Source organism: Dipteris shenzhenensis, chromosome 27 (genome assembly GCF_047967505.1).
Source record: "Dipteris shenzhenensis isolate YYH24624 ecotype China chromosome 27, Dip_SZ_1.0, whole genome shotgun sequence".
In the NCBI taxonomy this organism is placed as follows: Eukaryota; Viridiplantae; Streptophyta; class Polypodiopsida; order Gleicheniales; family Dipteridaceae; genus Dipteris; species Dipteris shenzhenensis.
Genome location: NC_141622.1, coordinates 28481207 through 28488920, shown reverse-complemented (window position 1 = coordinate 28488920; position 7714 = coordinate 28481207).

Sequence of the window (7714 nt, the reverse complement as noted above, 5' to 3'; positions counted from 1 at the left end):
ACCCACATGTAGAGTAGACTTCTCTATGAAAATTCCCTTACGATCCTTCTTACAACTTTTCAACCTATCTTCATGAAAGGGTTTCTCCAAAGAAACCTCATTGAAGCAAGCCATCAAGGTAGTTTCGCCAGCGAAACCCCTTTGATGTAGATCTTCCAAGGTAGTTTTGCTGGCGAAACTACCTTGGACAACACGTTTAAAAGTGACAACTTTCACATCCAATGTCCAAATATAGTCATTCAGCCACTCAAACTAATCAAGAAACCCCATTTGAGCACATATATGGGGTTATATATTGGAAAATGTTACATATATAGTATTAAATATTGCATGTATTTTATGAGAGTGATATATAAGCCCAAGTTAATACTTATTTATAGTACTTTAAACTTCTTTAAAAATATATCCATAAATATCTTGTTATTTTTGCTATAAAAACAATGAAAGCTCTTGTCATATTGATATAAATGTGTTTAATAAGTAGTTATATATGTATAATATTATTACATTGAGAGTGATTATGAGGGATGTTTCTTGAAGGAATTAATTTTCAACATTTTTTAAAGGTAATAATAGGGGTACAAAGGGATGTCTATGAATGAGAAAATTGATATTATGAAAAACGAATGAGTGACTAGTCTATATATTTTATGATAAAGGGATCTAGTTCAAGTCAAAATAAAAGTGTAAAAATCATGTTTCCTAAAGAAATACAATTTGTTAAATCTCTTGAAAAACACGCTCGGATAAACCTACTCATAGGTTTTTGCTCGTAAAATTGACACACCCATTTCTTGCCCTATAGCCAAGCATGTCTTTACATTTTTCCTAATACTTCATCCCAAAAAGGGAGAGGCTTGATTTCAAGGGAAAAGGGTCATTGCTTTCCCCTCAGTACCATTAGGTTTAATGTTTGAAAATGGTTGAAAAGACGTGTGTATAGAAAGATCTATCCCTTTTCTCATATTCCTTTTTAAAATACTTTATATTTAATTTTTATTTCCTTTTGGAGGCCCCAAAGAGAGAGAGAGAGAGGGAGAGAGAGAGAGAGAGAGATTCTATATTATATATAAGATATTTATATATTTTTTACATTTTCTGTTTAGTTTATATATGGTAGCCTGTGCAAAGATTAAGCAACTCAAAGAAATGATGTGGCGACCAAATCCATGTGCAAAGATACTACATGGCAGCCAAGCATGACACATTTTCTCTAGCCCCCATCATAGACAGGTCAAGGCACTCGTTATATACAATGTAATTGTCATGGCATTCTCCCTCTAAGAATATGGAGAATGGCACTAGCGCCATTCTCCCTATGAAGTAAAGGAGAATGTCACTTTCGACATAGAGAACTGAATAAAGGCCTATACCCTATCACCACATCAATAAGGTTCTCAATGAAGCACTTAAAATACAACAAAAAATGCATTACAAATAACCTTTCTCTTCTTCTCCACAACCTCATAAAAAGTGGCAGAGAAAATGCACTAGTATCACTTTACTTTCAGTGGATGACAATAACATCATCCCTTAATGAGGTTATGGTGAATTTCTTTAAAAAATCATCAAAGAATGGCACTAGTGCCATTCTCCAAATTTTGACAAATCTATGTAAATAAATTTAATTCAAACACTTTGGAAAAAAAAACATTACAATGCATTGGGTTCATATCACATGAAACTAATATCAATTAAAAAGTGGCAGTGGTATATTATTGAAATGGTCGCTACTACTATTTTTGAACTAGGATTGACATGCCATCGACCCCTTTACAATTCATCTAGAGACATAATAAGAGGAATATTAGCAATAGCTTTTGCAACTATAGGAGGCAAGGGTCCCATTGGCTCACCATCATCTTTTGAATCACGTGGTGGTGGTGAAGCAGCATGTGTCTCTAGTGGCTTTTCGATTCCAGACCAAAATTTGATCTTTGGATCATTTGTTAAAAGATCAGAACAAATGGACTCGACTTCTACGGCTTGTGCTTTTGTCATCACCAAGGACACCACTCTTCTTTCAGAGGATAATGCATGCCTTGTCACAACTCCTTTGGTGAAGAAGTCAACTACAAGCTGATCATCCCTACAAAAACACATGATGCTTTCTTTCATAATGCGTTCCTTGATGGCCTCCGGTAGATCCTTTATTTCCTCCTCCTCATCACAATCAACCATGATATTATCCTCAAGTATGTTGTAGGGCTTGGCAACTTGCAAGAAGTGATCAAATCCGGCATATCCACCATTTGACCTCAAGAATGTCAAAATGCCAAATGTTTCAGTTAGACCCATCAACGTCTCATCTTTTGTGTGAATAACACACACGAATCTTCAACTCCAAATTGAACACTCATCAATGGCATTCTTGAGATTGCCATCTCTGTCATATTCAAAAATGACAAAAGAACAAATTGTGATGGAGACAATGTGGACTGCATTACACCTTTAATTAACTTCCCAAATGTAGCTTTATCCCAATCAATATTTTTTGCAAACCCTTGTGTAGTGTCAAGCACACACAAGCTGATAGCAGTCCATCTAGAAAGTGTCGTGACAAAAACTCGTCACCTTCTATTTCCATATTGATAAGAGAGATCATCCATGGAAAAAAAAAATTTACTTGATACTCTCATCATTTCTTGCTTCTATTAACCATTCAACATAGCTAATTGCAGCTAGCGGGAATTCAAGTGTTGATCTGCCAATCTATAGCTTTGTTTCCCGAGCCACTATGCAAACTTCTTCCCCTCTTCTAGGCGAAATCTATGAGGGGTGGATCGTTGATGAAGGTGGAGTCTTGAGGGAGCATCCTGCTCAGGCGAAATTAGCCTAGGTGGAGGGTAGTTTTCATGACAGTTTGACCCCCTGTTAGTGTTTTGCTCATAACTTTCTGCTCGGTAGTCTGATTGTAATGAAATTTATATCAGCGCGAAGCTCTCTTCAAGGCGCATGTTTCTGTGTAATCAGATCTTGAATCAAATACTGCTGCAAAAAGTTATGAGTCTCTGTGTTTGACAGTCTGTTTTCATGACAGTTTTTACCCCCTTCCAGTAAACTGTCCATATCTCTTCAACCGTCTGTCTGTTTTCAATGAAACTTATATCAGCGCGAAGCCCATCTCAGGGTGCATCTCTTTGTATACTTGAATCTTTGATATCATGTCTCTACTGAAAGTTATAGGCCTCTGTGTCTAATGACAGTTTGTAGAGTGTTTTGAGCTAAGTATAAAGGTGTCTATGAAGGAGGTGAAATGTTTCCTCGGAATCTACCCATCCGACCTAATCAGCCCCTTCAAACTCCTCGATATATATCAGTTCATGTCATGTTGAGTCGCAAGATCTTCTTTCAACAACGTATCGCTCTTCTCTTTGGTGCAGACCGGCTCGCTGAGATTATGGCCTCTGCTGATCCTTTCCTTCTCCCTATGCTTGACTACAACATCACTTGGGATGTTACCATCTTTATTCTCATCTAAGGGAGGAAAGTATGGTGTGGTATCTTGGCATAAAAGCTTCTTTCTAATGTCTCATTCTCAATGATAAGTATCTTTGGCAGTCAGTTCGAATGCTGCAGGAAGTGAAGAGGTGCGTGAAGTTTATTATCCCTAACTTCATGTCACACTATCCACATGCCCTACATAGTCTGAATCTGTGTACCCAAGTACACACATGTCTCCTTTACCAAAGCAAATGCACATCTCCTTAGTGCCCTTCATGTACCTCATGATGCACTTAACTGCCTCCCAATGCCTCTTTCCTGGATTAGCCATATACCGGCTAACAACTCCCATTGCAAATGCAATGTCTGGTCTAGTAGCTATCATAGTACACATAAGACTCCCAACTGCTGCTGCATAAGGAACCTTGGCCATCATGGCCCTCTCCTCATCTAATTTGGGACTATCTATATGACTCAGTTTCACATATGGAGGCAATGGAGTACTTATTGCCTTCCCCCCCTCCATATTGAAACGCTACAATACTTTTGTAACATACTCCTTTTGTGAAAGCCAAAGGAGTTTCTTACTCTGATCACGCGTGATGCGCATAGCAAGAATATGACCTGCAAGTCCCAAATCCTTCATATCAAAGGCCTCATGCAACTTGGCCTTTAATGCATCTAGCTCATAAGTATTCTTGCTAGCCAATAGCATATCATCCACATATAGTGCCAGGATCATCAGCCTATTATCCTTAGCCCTTTTAGTGTAGAGGCAATGATCAATTTCACTCCTTTTGAAACCCTGGGACCGAATGAAAGCATCAAACTTCTGATACCATTCTCTAGGCGCTTGTTTAAGACCATAGAGACTCTTCTTTAGCTTGCAAACTAAACGCACTTTGCCCTTTTCTTCAATGCCTTCTGGCTGCACCATGTAAATTTCCTCATGCAAATCCCCATGCAAGAAAGTTGTCTTGACATCCATCTGCATAAGCTCCATATCCTCTGATGCCACTAGTCCAAGCATGCATCTAAGTGTGGTCATCTTCACAACCGGAGAGAATATCTCATCAAAGTCCACACACTTCTCTTGCTTGAATCCTTTAGCGACCAAACGGGCCTTGTACCTAGGCACACCATCACCTGTGACCTTCATCTTGTAGACCCATTTACATAGCAATGCTTTCTTTCCATGTGGCAAAGAAACCAAGTCCCAAGTCTTATTCTTCATAAGTGAACTCATCTCTGATTGCATAACATACTCCCACTTGCATTGATCCTGGTGCATCATAGCCTCTCTATAGCAAGAAGGCTCCTTGCAATCAGTAAGCATCACATAGTCTACCCCTGGAACAAACCTATCAGGCAGTCTAGACACTCTAGATGATCTTCTCAAGGGCATTTCAGCTTGATGTCCCACCTGCATAACAGCCACATTTGGCTCATCACTTCCACCAAAAGATGATCCATCATCTACCCTTGATTGTATACCTATGGGAGTATTTGGTGGTACCATTTCTTGCACATTTGGTGCATGGACAGCTTGCTCTGTCTATCAACATATGCAGGTGGATTCACATCCTGGAAAGTGATTCTCCTCATCTCAACATCCCTCATGGGTGCCTTATGCATCTTCTTCTCATTGAAGACTACATCATGGCTACGTATGATCTTCTTTGCTTCTGGATCCCAGAGATGATAGCCCATCTCTCCACTTTCACCATGACCCAGAAAGATGCATTTCGTAGACTTAGGATCTAGCTTCTTTCGAAGCTCTTTTGGCACATGTTCATATGCCTCACACCCAAATATACACAAATGAGAGTAACAGGGCTTCTTGCCACTCCATGCCTCTTTAGGAATACTACCATCCAAACTCTTACTAGGTGATCTATTGATCACATGCACTGCAGTCTTCATTGCCTCAGCCCAAAAACCACCAGAAAGACTTGCATTGGAAAGCATGCATTGCAACTGAATTTTGCTCTGGAGTACGAGGGGATGTGAGCTCCCTCTTAATCCCATGTGTATCACAAAAATGCTGAAAGTCATGAGAGAGATACTCTCCACCATTGTCAGTCCGTAGGCATTTAAGCATTCTACCTGACTGATTCTCAACCAAGGCCAACCATTTTTCAAATACCTAGAATACATCACTCTTCCGAGCTATAGCATAAGCCCACACTTTCCTAGTTGCATCATCAATGAATGTCACATAGTATTCAGCCCCACCTAATGACCGTGTAGGCATGGGACTACATACGTCTGAATGCACCAAATCAAGCTTTTCCAACTCTTTCTTTCCCCTTCTTTTATGGGCTGATTTAGTCTGCTTCCCATAGAGACAGTGCTCACAAAATTCAAAATCAGAGAAACTCAAATGCGGTACATAATCCAAATGGCATAAGAGTTTCATTCCATTCTTGCTCATGTGCCCCAACCTGTAATGCCACAAAGAAGTGCTGGGCTGCTCGGTTATTGCAACAACATGATCAAATACCCCTGATACATGTAAGGGATACAAAGTCCCACACTTGGCACCCCTGGCCAAAAGCATAGACCCCTTCTTAATTTTCCAACTCTGAAAGCCAAAAGTGGTGTGAAAACCAACATCATCTAGCTGACCCACTGAAATAAGACTCTTGGTCAACTTAGGCACATGTCTCACATGTTTCAAAATAAATGCAGACCCATTTGCAAAAGAAAACTTTATGTCACCTACTCCCACTATGTCACATGCATAGTCATTTCCAAGATGCACACAACCTATCTTTCCACTGTCATAATTAGAGAACCATTTCCTATGGGGAGTAACATGGAATGAAGCACCAGAATCCAAAATCCAATCTTGGGAATATGCATCATCTGAAGTGGTAAGAAAATCTGCAGATAAACTAGACATGAAGAGAACGTCATTGTCACTATCATGTGTGACTGCATTGATCTCCTCGATCTTCACTTTTCCTTTGTCCTCCCTTGGACTCTCTTCCTTTTGTTTTGCACCCCAATTTGCATCTTTTTCTTATCCTTTTGCTCTCTTTGCAACTTGTAGCAATCCTTTTTCATATGGCCCTTCTTGCCACAGTGGTAACACTCAATGTTTCGTGCCCTGGATTTGCTACGAGACCTCCCTCTTTCTTGGGACTTCCCCCTAAACTGTGATCTGCTGCCCCTTTGCACATTTAAGGCTGCATCTTGCTTGTTGCCAATCATAGACTTCCATCTAATGTCCTCGGCAAACAAGCTACCCACAACATCATCAAATTTCAGTACTCCACCAGGTGCAGAGTTACTGACAGCTATACGGAAGGTATTCCATGAGGATGGCAATGAAATAAGAGAAATATTGCCTTAGTCTCTCCATCAAAAATCATCTTCTAACCCTGAAGCTAGCTGAAAATAATATTGAATTCATTCAAGTGAGAAGCAATGGAGACCCCTTCCTTCATCTGTAGCTCAAACAACCTCTTCATGAGGTAAACTTTATTAGAGATAGTTTCCTTCTCATAAGTGGCACACAGTTTCTTCCACAAATCTTCTGTAGTCTCCTCATTTACTACTGTGAAATAAACTGACTCTGCAAGATGAACTCTAATAGTAGACTTTGCTAATGCATCCAACTCATTCCAATCATCCTCACACATATTTGCAGGCTTAGCTTCAATCCCTGCCAAGGGTTTAATCTGCTTCTTTTGAATAAGCACATCCCTTATCTGTTCTTTCCACAAAGAAAAGTTTGTCCCATCAAACTTTTTAATGTTGAAAAACTCCTTTTCAGACTGGAAGAGGATGCCATGATGAAAATAAAGCAAAATCCCAAATGCTAGTGCCTGTAAGAGAGAATCACACCAAATACTAGGTGCACCCAAATGTGTCTACCACAATAGACTGAAATATTACCAAAACTCAAAGCTCAAAGCATCAAAAGATTTAGCTGACTCATGTGCATGTACTATGCATCCATATGAGCAAATCTAGCCCAAAAGAAAATGCCAACTGCAATGGCAATCCAAAATGCCAATAAGTGCTAAATGGCTCAAGCATAAACACCATCCATGGGCATATGCATCAACAATATCTCATCCAAGAGAGCATAACACTATCAGTGTATCACCTGCAATGTGTCAAAGCTGTCCCTTAGCATAATATAGCATCCATGTGCAAAGCGTCCATAAAAATAACATCCCACAAGGCAATCTGGGCCTATCAACGCATCCAATAAGGATCGCAATGCATCCAAATGGCCTATAAATCATCCACTACAACC